Source organism: Rhincodon typus, chromosome 7 (assembly GCF_021869965.1).
Source record: "Rhincodon typus isolate 14 chromosome 7, sRhiTyp1.1, whole genome shotgun sequence".
NCBI classification, from domain to species: Eukaryota; Metazoa; Chordata; class Chondrichthyes; order Orectolobiformes; family Rhincodontidae; genus Rhincodon; species Rhincodon typus.
The window spans coordinates 52,419,630-52,436,660 of NC_063338.1; the positions used below are offsets into that span (position 1 = coordinate 52,419,630).

At 41.9% G+C, this 17,031-nt stretch overlaps 2 non-coding genes across 2 annotated transcripts; both read left to right on the forward strand.

Annotated features, from left to right (window-relative positions):
* The first annotated feature begins 16,258 nt into the window (after window positions 1-16,258).
* trnag-gcc lies at window positions 16,259-16,329 on the forward strand. The gene has a single exon. It is a non-coding gene; the product is annotated as a tRNA-Gly (tRNA).
* Window positions 16,330-16,658: 329 nt separating this feature from the next.
* On the forward strand, window positions 16,659-16,730 carry trnaa-cgc. Its single transcript has one exon. It is a non-coding gene; the product is annotated as a tRNA-Ala (tRNA).
* Window positions 16,731-17,031: the final 301 nt, after the last annotated feature.

Consider the following 17,031-nt stretch of genomic DNA (forward strand, 5'->3'; position numbering starts at 1 on the left):
TCCTCCCACGTGTCCCCTCCTCCCACCTCAGGCCGCACCCCCATCTCCTACCTACTAACCTCATCCCATCCCCTTGACCTGTCCATCCTCCCTGGACTGACCTATCCCCTCCCTAACTCCCCACCTACACTCACCTTTACTGGCTCCATCCCCGCCTCTTCGACCTGTTTCCTCTCCACCTATCTTCTCCTCTATCCATCTTCTATCCGCCTCCCCCTCTCTCCCTATTTATTTCAGATCCTCCTTCCCCTCCCCCATTTCTGATGAAGGGTCTAGGCCCGAAACGTCAGCCTTCCTGCTCCTATGATGCTGCTTGGCCTGCTGTGTTCATCCAGCTCTGCACCTTGCTCCAGGCACCTACTGCCCTTTGTATAAAAAGCTTTCCTCACAAATCTCCTTTGAACTTGTTCCCTCTCACCTTAAATCTATGCCCTCTAGTATTTGACATTCCACCCTGGGAAAAAGACACCAGTTGTCCACTGTATCCATGCCTTGCATGATTGTATATACATTTATCAGGTCATCCCTCAGCCTCCCATGCTCCAATGAAAACAATCCAAGTTTGTCCAACCTCTCCTTCTCGCTAACACACGCCAATCCAGGCAACATTCTGGCAATCCTCTTTTGCGCCCTCTCCAAAGATTCCACATCCTTCCTATAATGTGACAATCAGAACTACCCACACAATCATAGTGTGGTGACCAGACTGTACACAGTTGATAATCAAGGGGATGAAAGATTATCAGGGATAGGAGGGAATATGGATTTGAAGTTACAATCAGGTCAACAATGAATAGTGGAGAGGCCCAGGGGCTGACTCACCTACTGCTCCTAATTCATATGTTTGTATGTATTGTTAATTATCAGACCAGTGTAGAAAAGCAGTTTTGAAACCCAAAGACCAACAGACAACAGTTATCCTTTTCATACAGCTATTGCCTAAAGATCAGCGATGCAGTTATAAAGATGCTTTTTTGGAGCTGAATGTCCTTAACTATGAGCAATGGAATTAGTCGAAACTGGCATCACAAGTTACTGCTATTATTCAGCATTCCTTTACATATAATTTAGATTGCTGCACTCCTCTCAGGCTCAGTCCAACACAGAAAATAGGAAGTGCAAAAATGTGGTTACAATTTCGTTATGTCCAATTTTCCTCTGTGTCTGTTTATTAACATGTGCTACACTTGAAAGCAGTGCAAAGGAAAATGTACCTTACATTTGGTTTAGCTGCATGTGCGTAATCTGTCCAGGAAACAAAAATATCACACAAATATTAGGTGAAATCATAAGCACTATCTACAAATGCTTACACCTTAACCACAATTATCTATTTAGTCTAATTTTACTATTTCTATCAACTACACAAAGAAACTTCATATGGTTACAAATTCTGCCAAGTATTTGTGCTGATTGAATCAACTGCCACATTCATATTACCATAGAATCATACAATACCGAGAGGTCCTTCGGCCTATCAAGATTGCACCACCAAAACAACTTTAAATCTAAAATAGTTCCACTTTCCTACACTTGGCCCATAGCCTTTAGTGTATGACATTTCAACTGCTCATCCAAGTACTTTTGAAAGGTTGTCAGGTTTCCTGCCTCTGCTACCTTCACAAGCAGTGCCTTCCAGTTACCCACCACATTCAAGGGGAAAAAAAAATCCTCAAATCCCTCTAAATCTCTTGCCTTTTACCTTAAAATTATGCTTATTATTGACCCTTCAAATAAGGGGAACAACAGTTTTTTATCCACCCTGTCCGCACCCCTCATAATCTTATACACCTCTACTAGATTCCCTCTCAGCCTTCTATGCACTAAAGAAAACGACCAGAGCTTTTCCAGCCTCTCTTCATGGTTAAATTGCTCCATCCCAGGCAACATCCTAATGAATCCCCTCTGCACCTCCTCCCATACAATCACATCTTTCCTATAGTGCAGTGACCAGAACTGCACACAGTACTCCTCCTGTAGCCTAACCAAAATTTTGTCCAGAACCAACATAACCTCCCCAATTTATAATCTATGCCATGACCGAGAAAGGCAAGTGTCTGTACGTCTTCTTAACGACCCTATTAACTTTTCCTGCCACCTTCTGGGATCTGTGGGCAAGTACCTAAGCCTCATAGCCCTTGGATCAAATATTTGACTTAATATTTCTGCAGGCAAAATTTAAAAAGAAATAATTAATATTGAATAATGCACACCATAGACAGAAAAGGAGGAAAACAGTTTCTCTCTTAAACATAACATTACATTTGGAATGAAGCATACTGCAGAACTGCATTTTCCATTAAAATTATTCCAAAGGAAACAATGCCTCTGGGTATACATTGCTGGGTGTCCAATTTTATAGTAAAAGCTATCGCAATTTTATTATTGCACTGAGTTGTGTGGAAAACATCCATCTGCAATGTGCTTTTGACAAACAATAGTTATTTGAAATGGTGCACTTTGTGCCATATGATGGACTGATAAATTAGTGAAGGTTGAGCCCACATGATGTAAGAGGGCTCCTTGAAACAGATGATTCAGAATCTTCTCAACTGCAGTATTGTAGATAACATACTGGAAATATGGAAACTTATTGTGGTCAATGAAGAAGAGTGTAAATTAAATTTTATTGATAAAAGATATGTTTGATTTAACACATAAAATTCTTTTAACTAAAACAACTTTATTAATCTAAAAGCTATTCCTTGGATGTACTAAATTGTGTAAATTCCAAGTAAGCAGGAACAAGAGATGGATATACAGGAAAATTGGGATAAGTTGAATTGCAGGGAACCCACCCACAAGTTCATATTATGTGGAGCTTCGAGACAACTAAGGAAACTCTAAAGAACCCATTTGCCTCAATTGTCCCGAAGTCAAAAAAATTAAAACACAGTCAAAAAATGCTTTTGATTTTCAATCTGTGATTAAAAGTGTGTAATTTATACATATTATATAATACCTTTGTTTTGAGGTTGGATTTCACATTCATGGCATACGGATGTTGGACTACTTTTGTGAAGGAGTTTAAAAATTAGCAAGGTCAATCTTCCTAAACTATGATTTTAAACCAATTTTTGCCTTGGAACATTCATGGAAATTAATTTATATTGTGGGGGGTTTACAGCAGGAGAGAGTAAACATTGAAAGACATAAGCTTGCTTTTGGGTTTAGAATATTCAAGGTTTGATTTTAGCTTAGAAAAACCTTAGGTTGGAAAATTAATGAAAATTAATGGGCAACTCGATGGAAACTTAACTGAATTCAAAGCACATATCATCTCTCCTAGAAAAATGACATTGCTCAGACCTGTTAAGGAAATAAGTTCCTTTGTGAAAGGGTGTAGTTGGTGAAACTTCCAAAGTAGAAGTATTTGGTGAGAACACTCCAAATTACTAAAACACTGAGGAAGTCAAAACTCTCAGTTGCGTAAGTGATCAAGAGAAAAGGTTTCATATCTCATGGAACTAGAACGGAGAAAAAGCAGTTAAGTCAAGCCAACACATTTGAAAGAGAAAGGAAATTACTCTGCGTTTTGAACAACTTGACGGTGTTGTGAAATATATGGGATTTTGTTTTGCTGTGTGTTTGAAATCTTTCAAACTATTATATTTAAACAGCTCGGTTTGGTTTATTTGGATAAACTATTTTATTATTAAAGCCAAATTTGTAGCTGTGTGTGCTTATGTTTCAGTGAAACATCATCATGTCAAGTAAAACAACTACAGAAAAATATCTATCAAGACAGATTTTATTCTAGGATCTGGGTTGTCTAGCAGGAACATCAGCTGGAATCATAACATTGTGTAGTGGCCTGACCTTGTACAGGAATAGGCATTGAGAAATTTTGGTCGTTAGAGTCACAGATTCCCTACAATGTGGAAGCAGGTCATTCAGCCCATCAAGTCCATACAAACTCTCCGAAGAGCATCCCGCCCAGACCCAACCCCCCACCCTATCGCCCTGCATTTCCTATAGCTAACCAACCTAGCCCACACATCCCTGGACAATTTAGCATGGCCAATCCACCCAACCTGCACATCTTTGGGACTGTGGGAGGAAACCGAGCACCTGAAGGAAACCCACACAGACACGGGGAAAATGTGCAAACTTCACACTAGACGATACACTTAGTGTAGAGTTGATTAGTGTTACGCAAATCATCAAGATGTAAGGCTGCCATACAAGATATTGTTTATAGGCAGACTAATTGTTCATTACTTACAATTTAATTTGTACTTTAACTCCATCTTAACCCAGAAGGTTTCTTTTTAATTTTTTAAAATATCTGTGAAAATGTGATCCAAAATGCTGCTGCAAACTCCAGTGAAGTAATAGTTTTCACTGATCTTTTCTCTGTCAAATTCTCAGTAGTTTTACAGGAATTGCAACCTGGACAACAGACAATATTGTGGGAAAAAGATAGCATCCTTTTATCCCTTGAGTAAAACTGGCTGAGTTCCAGAATGAGTCAAGAAAAGCAATAAAGGTACAACCAGTCCAGACCAGCATGGACGCTGAAGACAAAATTTCCAATGTGAGGATCATTTGAGCAATGGATTAAAACAATCAACAGTTTTAAGTGTTACTGCTGCTATATTTCCAGAATGCTGTAAACTACAAACATCTTTAGAATCAGATTAGCAAAATATTTTCCTTTAAGACCCGTTCATTTATGTTTCCTGCCGTTCATTTTGTCAGTGCCATAACAAATGAAGAAGAACCATGTAAAAATTAGGAAAATATGGAGCAAAAGTAATGTCTAACTCAATCCCCTGTATTGTTCATCACCAATTTATACAAACCTTTAGTTGACTAAGAAAAATAAACCAACTACTCTACAAATGCTGTGACTGTTCAGATTCATATTTATGGCATTAGACATTATTTTAACTACATTAACTATAAAGTACTTAATTTCTTGAACTTCAAACTCAAAGGTATTGCAGTTTGATTGAATAAGTTCTTCAAATTCTTTCTAATTATTGTGGTATGGAAAATAAATCATGACAAACAACCCAAACGCATGATTCAGTAATGCTCTACTGTTAACCTGTATGACAAAGAAAAAAGGGAAAGAAGCTTTACAAGCTAAAAGGTCACCTAATTACAAGGATAAGCATATTTTTGCTATTTGCATTAGACCTTACTTTATTATTTATAATAATGCGACAGAGACCATGACAAGAGTCAGGTATTGTAAAGCAAAAACTACAAACAGGGCTATCATTAGACCTAGGCCTATCTTAAAAACAAGGCCATTTACAGGACATTACATGGATGGAGTAGATTTTGATCCTTGGACTAAACCACGGCAACAGTCTGGCCAAGATCCAGGATTGAGGCACTTATAGTAATGTGCTCACCTAGATGTCCCAATGACTTAGCAACCTGATCTGTTCTCTCGGTGAAAATGCTAACTATTATGGATGCATTAATAAAACATGGTTGGAGACAGTCTTGTTATAATACATAAATATGGATAAGGGGAGTTCAGCATAGGGGTTAAAGGAATAACATAGATCAGAGTCACAAGGCTAATTAGGCTCTATTTGTTTATGTGGGTTCAATAGCTCAAATTACATTAGCTGGAATAAAGTATCTCAAGCAGTATCATCGAGCTTATATTCAAGGACTGGAGGTGAGAGGTTTACAATTAGTTGTAAATACATTGTAAATAAATTGTTCCAGGTAAACAGGATTAGAAACTAATCTGTGCCTCGTTTAAATCCTCAGCAGTTGCCAGTTATATGTTTTGCTCTTTAAGTTGTCTCTTGAAGATGAACCAAATTACTGCAGATGCTGGGATCTACACTGAAAACATCAAATGCTGGAGATCACAACAGTTTAGACAGCATCCATGGAAAGAAAGCAAGATAACATTTTGAATCTAGATGACTCTTTATCAGAGCTGAAGTGCAGTGTGGAGGGGACAGCATTTATGTTATAGTTTGGAGGATTTGTGGGGGTAGTAGGGTGTAGGGTACTGGTGAAGAAAAATGTTACTAGCTCAGAATAAGTGATCGGAATGTGAGAATGGCAGAAAATTAATGATGTGTCTCCTGCCAGACTTGAAAGGACAGACAGTCCCACTGGGATGGGGGGAGGGAAGGGAGGACATGATTACAGAATGTGACAAGCTAAATGAAAGGGAAGAAATAGGAGCTAGTTCACAATCTGAAGGTGTTGAACTCGATATTAAGTAAAGAAGGCTATAAAGTGCCTAATATGAAGACGAGATGTTGCTCCTCCAGTTTGCGCTGTGATTCACTGGAACACTGCAGCATGCCGGGTATGGACAAGCAGGCATGCGAGCAGGACGCTGTCTTAAAATGACCAGCTACAGGAAGGTCAGGGTCATGCTTACGCATAGACTGAAGGTGTTCCGCAAAGCAATCACCCAGTCTGCGTTCGGTTTCTCCAACGTAGAGTAGGCCACATTGGGTACAACAAATACAATACACAAGATTGGAAGAGGCACAGGTGAAATGCTGCTTCACCTGGAAAGACTGTTTAGGCCCTTGGATGGTGAGCAGGGAGGGACAGGTGTTGCACCATCTGCAGTTACATGGGAAGGTGCTGTGGGGAGGGGGAGTGATGTTGGTGGTTGTGGAATGGACTAGAGTGTTCCGGAGGGAATAATCCCTATGAAATGCAGACAGCAGAGTGAGGGGAAGATGTGTTTTGTGGTGGTGTTCTGCTGGAGTTGTTTGAAATGGCAGAGAATGATCCTTGGAATGCGGAAGCTGGTGAGATAAAAAGTGAGGACAAGGGGAGCCCAATCATGCCGTTGTGAGGGATGAGTAGAGGCATGGGCAGAAGCTCGGGTGACAGGTCGGATGAAGTTGAGGGCCCTGTCGACCACAGTGTGTGGGAAACCATGGATATAGAAAAAGGAGGCCATGTCAGCAGTGCTGTTTTGGAAGGTGGCATCATCTGAACAGATACAATGTAGGCGAGGGAACTGGGAGAATGGGATGGACTCCTTACAGGATGTGGGGTGGGAAGAGCTGTAGTGAAAGTAGCTGTGGGAGTCAGTGGCTTTGTACTGGATGGCAGTGGACAGTTTATTCCCTGAAATGGAAACAGCAAGGTCAAGGCAAGGAAAGGAAGTGTCAGAAATGGACCATATGAAAGTTACAGAGGGGTGGAAATTGGATGCAAAATGAACAAACTTTTCAAGGTGTGGGTTAGGGGAGGCGATGGCCTAGTAGCATTGTCGCTGAACTGTTAATCCAGGACCCAGATAACGTTCTGGGGACCTGGGTTCAAATCCCGCTCACAGCAAATGGTAGAATTTGAATTCAATAAACAATATCTGTAATCAAAAATCTACTGATGACCATGAATCCATTGTCGATTGTTGGAAAAACTCATCTGGTTCACAAATGCTCTTTAGGGAAGAAAGCTGCCATCCTTACCTGGTCTGGCCTACATGTGACTCCAGACCCACCAGCAATGTGGTTGACTCTGGGCGATCAGGGATGGGCAATAAATGTTACCCAGCCAGTGATGCCTCATCCTGTTAAGGAATAAAAACAAAAAAGGTGGAAGCATGAAGTGGCACTGAAACAGTTGACAATGTACTGAGAAAAGAGTTGTGAGAGGGTGGCCAGCGTATGACTGGAAAAAGGATTGTTCCACATACCCCAGCAAGATGCAGGCATGACTGGGACCCACGCGGTTGCCATAGCACTCCTCTGACTTGGCAGAAGTGAGATGAATTAAAGGAGAGAACAAGTTCAGCCAGGGGGAGGAACGAGCCATTAGATGGCGATTGTTCAGGCCTCTGGTCAAGAAAGAAGCCGAGAGCTCTTAGATCATCCCGGAGGGGAATGGATATTTAGTGGGATTGGGCATCCATGTTAGGGCCAGGGAACTGGAAATTGTCAATACGGTGGAGGCCATCAGAGGAATCGTGGATATACATGGGCAGAGTCTGGACAAATGGAGAGAGGATGGAGTCAAGGAGGAAATGAGCTCAGTGGGACAGGGACGGCTGATACAATGGGCTTACTGGGCGGTCTGGTTTGTGGATTTGGGGAAGGAGGTAGAAGCAGGCTGTCTGGAGTTCAGAGACTAGCAGGTTAGAGGCAGTGGGAGGAAGATCTCCAGAGGTAATGAGATTGGTGACAGTCCTGGCAATAATAGCTTGATGTTTGGATGTGGGGTCATGGTTTGGGGCCAGTAGGAAGAAGTGTCCAAGAACTGGCATTGAACATCCGCAAGCTAAAGATCAGTGCACCAGACTGCAACGGCATCACCTTTGTCCACCGGTTTGATAACAAACTTAGGGTTGGACCTAAGAGAGCGAAGTGTGGCAATTTCAGAATGGGACAAGTTAGGGGTTGAGACGAGTAGAAAAATTGAGATGGCTGATGCCACATTGGCAGTTTTCAATGAAGAGATCAAATTGTTGGTCTATTTTGAAGAATTACTGCACAATAGGGAAGACTGACATGCTAGAAACCAAACTTAGAAAGGGAACATACATTTATATAACATGAGAATAAGGTGCTGCTTGGGTGAACTACAGTTTGCATGAAGATGCAGCTGGAGCTATTAACTGAAAGCTTACTTCACTCCTTAAATTCAGACCAGGCTCCGAGCATTGCCATGGGGAATGCAGCAAGGATTGACAGCTTCCACAAGCATTCCTGAATTGAAAAAAATGCAATGTATGGAGAAAATCCTTTTGCATACAGATAACAGAGTCCTGTATATGAATAACAAGGTGTACAGCTGGATGAACACAGCAGGCCAGGCAGCATCAGAGGAGTAGGAAAGCTGCCGTGTTGGGTCTGGACCCTTCTTCAGACCCGAAACTGCAGCTTTCCTGCTCCTCTGATGCTGCCTGGCCTGCTGTGTTCATCCAGCTCTACACCTTGTTATCTCAGACTCCAGCATTGGCAGTTCCTACTATCCCTGTATATAAATATATGTAACTTCCAGCTTTGATAAATTAACCATACTGCAAGCCCAAATCCTGTTTAATTCTTATCATAGTCAGGATTATTTAGTAAATATTATCTAATAGCAGAATCATTTCTGATGTTGGACTCTTGTTTTGAGCTTTGCAAGCATAGACTGGTTGAGCACAGTCAGCACATTTCCCACTGCAAAGTGAAGTGTCTTTTGATAAGATTTGCCAGCATGGCATACACACCTTGTATTGTACTAGCACTGAAACTGATATACTACATTACTAATTTTTTGAGGTTGTAACATGTTGTTTTGGTTTGATGGCAGCAGCCTGATTTTAGAAAATACTACTTGTATCTTTAGTGCAAAGGAACAGCATTAGACAACTAACTTTTCTTGTTACTCAAATTTTTGAGATACCTTCCCTTTCTAGGGTAATATGAGTAAGATTGGGCACCTTATAGGGCCTAAAGTAGCAACAACAGACCCTTTAATGAGTTTCTGTGATATATATTTGATCAAGGTAGCCACTATTATGCAAGATAGTTTGATAAATCCTATATCAGCATAAAATCCTATATCAGCATGGTCAGTAGACAGCTATGGCCTTTTCACAAGATTGCCATAAGGTTGATCTTATAATATGTGTAACTGTCACAATCCCAACATGTATATTGGACATTGAATGTAAGTTTATGGTCGATAGTACTATGGGGCCCTTTGGCAGATTTCTCAATGAACAGTATCGAATCACAGAAAACTTATGGAACAGAAATAGAACATTTGCTCTAGTATGTTTGTGCCTATCAAAAACCAAGCAACCCAGATTAATCCCACTTTCCAGCAATTGGTCAGTGGCTCTGAAAGTTTTCAGAATACAGGTACATATGCAGGCACCTTGTAAATGAGAGCTTCTGCCTCTCACTATCAATTCAGGCAGTGAGTTCCATACTCCTTCCATCTCTGGATGAAAAAGCATTCCCTCATCTTCCTTCTAATCCTTCTATCAATCACTTTAAACCTGTACCCCATAATCTTTGACTTCTCTGCTACGATAAATAGGCATTTCCCATCTACTCTATTCAGGCCTGCCCCAATTTTGCGCATCTCAGTCAAATCTCCCTCCCAGCGCCGATGTGGAAAAGAACCATGCTAGCCTACACAATCATTCATCAGAGTTGCATTTTTCCAATCCCAGCAACATCACTGTAAATCTGCTCCTTTCTATAATGAGGTGGCCAGACTGCACGTAGAACTCAAATTGTGGCCCAACTATTGATTTATACAGTTCCAGTAAAACCTCTCATTTAAAAATGAATGGGACAAAGGAACTTCTACCTGCCTGCTAAAACAATGGACAAGTCTTCCTAGTCCCTGAACATGGGCTTTTGTGAAAATTTTGAGAAAAATACCGAGAGGTTAGACACCAAGAGGTTAGATATTAAGCACGGCCCTTCTCAATGTTAAGACCAAAAAGTCACAATTTTCAACTAAGTCCTGCATGTTGCAACAAGATTCTTGTTCATGAGCAACAAGAGGCCTATTAACATGGATTATGGCTCACCTCCACACATATTACTACCTAACTTCACCTATTAATATGCCTTCTCCCATTCTCCTACCTGCCAATTAGAAACCAGACGCTGAGAATGCCCATTATAGCGGGTATCTGCTAACTGTAGCTCACCACTTGCTCCTCTGAACCTCTGAGCACCTAGCACCAACATCTCAAGGCATGGTCCGGGGTAGTGGCTGTATTCACCCCATGTCTGCAGCTGTTGGCATCTGATAGGTACCATGCTCTCTGCATCACCATGACGTATCTCTGATTGACTTACAGTGTGCATCTGTACTTCAATGCTATATTTTAGAGAGCACCAGCACATATCATTGAAATGCTGCTGCAAAGAAACTTTGGACAAGCACCCAACTCCCAGATTGGACTGCAATTTAGGTCCGCTTGCTCATTCCCTGAGCATTCACTTACTTTGTGCCTACTGGATGCTTCAAGCATTACTGACTTACCTTGCCTTGCCTTTCAGCGCTTTGTCTCCTCATCCATACTTCAAAGATCCGCAGTACTTCTGTCTTGCATTGCTGTTTAATGCGGACACAAAGTCAGTAAGCCTGTCATCCTTGTCAGCAGCATTCAGACAATGTTATATTGCAGCACAGTGGTGCACCCACAACATGTGCCAATGCTTATGCACCAAAGGCACTACATGTGCTTCAAACAAACAGCTATGTATTAACGTCAAAAGGAAGTAGTCCTCAGTCAAGTCCAGGGAGACACTATTCAGGCAGAGGCTGCCAACACAGTATGTCAAGGGCAACCTCTGGTATCAAAGTGAGTAACTTCTCAGTTTGAAAACAATTTCTGAAAGAAAAATCTATAACAATCTGTCTTGAGTTTGCATTGCGGTAGTAATGCATTCAATGCCAGCACGGTCCTAGCGGGATCCAGGTACTAAACCCTTCCCTAGTCACTCCAAACCTACTAGAAAGGAGAGTGATAGGAATCTAAGCACCTGTAGGAGAAAGTGAAATACTGGGAACCCTCCTCAGGACATGCTGAACAAGTATGAGAGACTAGCTGGACAGATATACTGGTATGTGAGATATTCTTTTAAGATCTACCTTCAGTGTAGTACTGTGTACAACAACATTCTTCTGAAATTAGAGTTTTCAAAGATGCCTGCACAGGCAAGAATTCTAAAAGAAGACCACAAGTGAATAATGCACATTCCCACGACAGAAAAAATGCACTGGTTCCAGGAGAAGGAAAGCTGTTTTTTTCTTCTTTTAAGGTTACAAATCATTGACTGATTCTAAACATGCACAGGCAATCATTGTGATATTGAAATCTTTGTGTACACTTGCATAATGGAAGTCACCAACACTTTGCTTGCCAAAACCAGCAATTGAATTAATTTTCTTTTGGAAGGCAGCCATCAACAGGAATAAACCTACAACTTATAATGTGTGGCTAGATTCCTGAGGGCATAACAGTAAATACTATACTCCTAAATCTATATGTGCCTCTGTTTCCAATACATTCATTTCATTACATTGCCCATTCATGAACAAAACAAACTGGTGATGGCCCACGGCTATTGGAATTGAATTATAGGCCAGTGCTTATTACTCTTGCTATCCCTTGATTTATTCATCCAATGCAAGTACTATTTGAAGGATCAAAAAAAACCTTAAAGGTGGACTAGAGAAACATGTATACTGAAGCATAGCTATTGACAACAGAATCATCAAAGTACAAGAGTTATGAAGAGATACAAAGTGGTAAAAGTGCAGGACACCAACGGGATCTTCAAGCGGTGATCCTAATACTTGAATAATTCAGCTCAGGCTCTGAGATAACTGTTGCTTGCTACGTCACAAAGCATTGCAAAAGAGAAGCTTCACAGGGTGAAGAAAGACAATCGTCACTCAGAAACTCTCAATTCCATGGTAATGGGGCAGCTTTAGTTCTCAATCTTATGTTTTGCTCCTGACTTGGACACAGACACATGATGCGGATCAAAATTCCTGATTTTGTAATATTTTTTACCAAATTAAGCAACAGCTCATGGCAGATATTTAAATAATTCTGTCAGGTAGAATCTGGATTTCGGACAATGGATCAAATTTATGATTTGTAATCAAGGCAGGACTTAAACACTTAATGGAAGGGTCCTAGGGAGTGTTGCCGAACAAAGGGACTTTGGTTGCAGGTCCATAGTTCCTTGAAAGTGGAGTATCAGGTAGACAGGGTAGTAAAGAAGGCATTTGGCACCTTTGCCTTTATTGCTCAGTGCATTGAGTATAGGAATTGGGAGGTCATGTTGTGGCTGTACAGGACACTGGTTAGGCCTTTTTTTCGAATACTGCATGCAAGTCTGGTCTCCCTGCTATAGGAAAGATGTTAAACTTGAAAGGGTTCAGAAAAGATTTACAAGGATGTTGCCAGGGTTGGAGGGTTTGAGCTATAGGGAGAGGCTGAATAGGCTGGGGCTATTTTCCCTTGATTGTCGGTGATCTCATAGAGGTGTATAAAATCAAGAGGGGCATGGATACAGTGAATATCCAAGTTTTTTTTCCAGAGTAGGGGATCGCAAAACTAGAGAGCATAGGTTTAAGGTGAGAGTGGAAAGATTTAAAAGGGACCTAAGGGGCAACTTTTTCATGCAGAGAGTGGTGCATGTATGGAATGAGCTGCCAGAGGAAGTGGTGGAGGTCTACAATTACAATACTTAAAAGGCATCTGGGTGGGTACATGAATAGGATTGGTTTAGAGAGATATGGGCCAAATGCTGCCAAATGGAACTAGATTAATTTAGGATATCTGGTTGGCATGGATGAGTTAGACCGAAGGAATTATTTCCGTACTGCACAACTCTATGATTCTAAATGCTGATATGTCACATGAGGCCCATCTCTTAAACTACAATATTGCCCTACGATCCTGTTTTTTCTCTGTTTGTTGTCTATTTTTTATATACTGCCATCTAAAATATTTTCATTTTTTTCCTATAAATTGCAAAATGCGCTCTACTAATTTGGTTACACGGTTTAGTATTTTATTTTAACTATGAAAATGGCTACAACTGATGTTTGCTTGTATGCATCTTTCTACAAGTATAAATCTTCAGCATTTACATGATTTTAAAATCAGCTATCTATTTACTTTGTTAATTGCTGCTTCACTGTGTCAAGTATTTCAAGTGTGAAGTCTAATAAAACCCCTAGGTTGCTCAGCTTCATTCTCAGTTATTTTAGAGTTGCTCATTTACGTAATGTTATGTTGTTCCGCCACCTCAGGTTTATAAAGCTGCTTGCATGATATTGGATGAGCAAAAATTTCCTCCAAATGTCTCATGGAAAGATAAAAAGCAATTGTCTATGGTCCCTATCACACATTCTGTTTGGAGTTGTTGGTTGGTTCGCCGAGCTGACTGGTTTTCGTGCAAACGTTTCATCTCCCTTCTAGGAGACATTGTCAGTGCTGTGTAGCCTCTGTTGAAATGCTGTTGCTCTGTCCCACTTTGAATTTATATGGTCCGGTCTGTCATAGTGGGTAGTCTTGTTTCCAGTTTTGTACCGTAGTGGTATGTAGATGGGTCAATTTCAACATGTTTGTTAATTGCATCAGTGGTTGAAAACCAGGCCTCCAGGAATTCTCATGCTTGTTTTTGTCTCGCTTGTCCTAGTACTGTAACTTTGTCCCAGTCAAACTGATGTCGTTTTCTGTTGGGGTGTATTGAAATGAGGGAGAATTGGTCGTACCGTTTTGTTTCAAGTTGGTCTTCATGTATCCTAGTGCCAAGTTTCCTGCCCATCTGACCTATGTAGTGTTTCTCGCATGGTATCTTATATATCACATTTGTCCTGCTCATTGTGGGTATGGGCTCTTTCGTCTTTGACAGTAACTGGCAAAGTGTGGCTGTTGGTTTGTGTGCTATCCTTATTCTAAGAGGTTGTAGGAGTCTTGTAGTCAGTTCTGATGTGTTTCAAACATAGGGTAGGGTGGCCAGTGTGTTGGGGCATTCAGTGTCTTCTTGGTGTTTTTTTTTGCCAGGCATCGGCGGACGAAGCTGTTAGGATAACCATTGTTTGCAAAGACTCTGTATAGGTGTTCCTCTTCGTTTTTGCACAGCTCTGGTGTGTTGCAGTGAGTTACTGCTCATTTAAACAGAGTTTTGACACAGAGATAGCAGGGGTAACTTCTTCAGGGTAGGCATCCAGGGTAACTTCTTCAGGGTAGGCATCCTGTGGTAACTTCTTCAGGGTAGGCATCCATTTCTGAAGAAGGGTCTAGGCCCAAAACGTCAGCCTTCCTGCTCCTCTGATGCTGCTTGGCCTGCTGTGTTCATCCAGCTCTACACCTTGTTATCTCAGAGTTTTGACACAGCTGTGCTTGTGGACGTTAAGGTGGTTACTGTTGTAGTTCGGGATTTGGTCTATGTGTGTAGTCTTTCTGTATATGCTGGTAAGGAATTCCCCGTTGTTCATTCGTTCCACCATTATGTCTAGAAACGAGAGTTGGTTGTTGTCCTCTTCCTCCCTGGTGAACTTGATCCCGGTGAATATGCTGTTAATAAGATGGTGTGTTTCTGCTAACTTTGCTTGTTTAACGATCACAAATTAGAGGCTACACAGCACTGACGATGTCACCTAGAAGGGAGACAAAACGTTTGCACGAAAACCAGTCAGCTCGGTGAACCAACTAACAACTCCAACTGCAACCCAAGCTACAGATCCTCACTAAAACATTAAACACATTCTGTTTCCTACACACTGACCCCATCACTCCCTGGGCACTGTTTGAAGCAGATTGTTTACATGACATCCTATTTGGCCCTCAGATGAGCCTCTGACCCTATAACCATTCCATCACCAAGTCTACCTACTTCCATCTCTGCTCCAGTTTAAGCAAATTTGCTGCTGGTAGCTTTCCGCACCTATGATAACCTTGAACTCATCCGAAACCTGTATGTTGCACCAAGACCCGGTCAGCCATCAGCCTGTCACATCCTTACTCTGGCCTCCCCTAGTCGTCTCTTCCTTTTGCTTTAGCGGCAGCTTTTCTCCACTTGACACTGTCAGGGTGGTGAGTTTTATTTTCTCCTGTTTTGTTTGTGCTTGAATACTGCCACTAGAATCAAGCCGACAGTGCTGGACCCGCTCGTCTCTTGCATGATCTGATGATCCAAAGAATGCATGATTAGAGATAGTAGGAACTGCAGATGCTGGAGAATCCAAGACAACAAGGTGCAGGGCTGGATGAACAAAGCAGGCCAAGCAGCATCATAGGAGCTGAGAGGCTGACGTTTCGGGCCTAGACCCTTCATCAGAAAAGGGGGAGGGGAAGGGGGTTTTGAAATAAATAGGGAGAGAGTGGGAGGCGGATAGAAGAGGGATAGAGGAGAGGATAGGTGGAGAGGAAACAAACAGGTCAAAGAGGCGGGGATGGAGCCAGGAAAGGTGAGTGTAGGTAGGGAGTTAGGGAGGGGATAGGTCAGTCCAGGGAGGACGGACAGGTCAAGGGGGCGGGATGAGGTTGGTCGGTAGGAGATGGAGGTGCGGCTTGAGGTGGGAGGAGGGGATAGGTGGGAGGAAGAACAGGTTAGGGAGGCAGGGATGAGCTGGACTGGTTTTGGGATGCGGTAGGGGGAGGGGAGATTTTGAAGCTTGTGAAATCCACATTGATACCATTGGGCTGATTAGTTGCAAAGTGTGTGGAACGGGACCTGTGTGTGGAATCTCAGTACCACTGAATCAAACAGAAGCAACAAACGTTGACGGTTAGGTTTTTAAAAGGTCTGCACAGGGCTGCTTGTGTGCATCGGTGGTTCAGTGGTAGAATTCTCGCCTGCCACGCGGGAGGCCCGGGTTCGATTCCCGGCCGATGCAACTTTTGTATTTCTCCGTGTTAATGGCATTAGTCGTTAATTTTAATAACTATTTTAAAGAGACGTGAGATATCGTTGAGAAAATTTTACGTTTTTGCACTGAGTCCGGCTGGGATCTAGTGAGCGAGGAAGCGAATTGAACGTTTAAATCTAACTGATGCGACTGTGAGCGGTGGACGTTTCGCTGGTATTGTACCCACATACTAAAACAGGCACGAGTCTCCAGCTGAGGAATCATTCTCGCAGCGAAACTTCCACGACCGAAACTGTTTCAGACAACGTGACACTTAAATCGACTTCAGCCAATATTTAGGGGCATTTTTCGGGCTTGGGGATGTAGCTCAGTGGTAGAGCGCGCGCTTCGCATGTGTGAGGTCCCGGGTTCAATCCCCGGCATCTCCAACGAGCTATATTTTATTTATATACTGAGCAGAATTGAAATTGAAAGTAACAGAGAATTAGAGAGGGGTAACGTATAATGACCTTAAATGAAAGGTGGAGCAATTGTACACTCCAGAAAAGAATTACTTTTGGTTTCGCCATTGCTTGAAAGCCAACGCAAAATCGTTAAAAATCGCAAGTCATCAGTCCATAAACTGAGATAACGAGGTGCAGGGCTGGATGAACAAAGCAGGCCAAGCAGCATCATAGGAGCTGAGAGGCTGACGTTTCGGGCCTAGACCCTTCATCAGAAAAGGGGGAG